Source organism: Haliaeetus leucocephalus, unplaced genomic scaffold (genome assembly GCF_000737465.1).
Source record: "Haliaeetus leucocephalus isolate CR32 unplaced genomic scaffold, Haliaeetus_leucocephalus-4.0 Scaffold439, whole genome shotgun sequence".
Taxonomy (NCBI): domain Eukaryota; kingdom Metazoa; phylum Chordata; class Aves; order Accipitriformes; family Accipitridae; genus Haliaeetus; species Haliaeetus leucocephalus.
In genome coordinates, this window is record NW_010972875.1 from 5,696,364 (window position 1) to 5,696,609 (window position 246).

Here is a 246-nt window from a genome sequence, read left to right on the forward strand (position 1 = left end):
GGCCCCGCCGCCCTCCTGGGTGGGAGGCGGGGGGCACGCCGCGCTTCTGCCAGCACCGAGCTGAGCCCGGACTCACCAACTCGCTCAGCGAACAAGTGGGATGCGGCCGAAGTTTTACTTTGCCGGTGCCGGTTCCCCCCGCAGCCCCCCGCGGGAGCCGCCGCCGCAGCACCGGGACCTTACCTCTTTTTTTTTTTTTTTCTTTCTTTTTCTAAGTTTCGCGGCGCGTAGCACGCCGCCTTCCCC

The 246-nt window shown here is 65.9% G+C and overlaps 1 protein-coding gene across 1 annotated transcript in view; it reads right to left on the reverse strand.

Moving 5' to 3' along the window:
* The window catches only part of GABRG1 (gamma-aminobutyric acid (GABA) A receptor, gamma 1), a 57,754-nt gene that overhangs the window by 57,332 nt on the left and 176 nt on the right, over window positions 1-246 (reverse strand). The gene's annotated exons all lie outside the window — the stretch shown is intronic.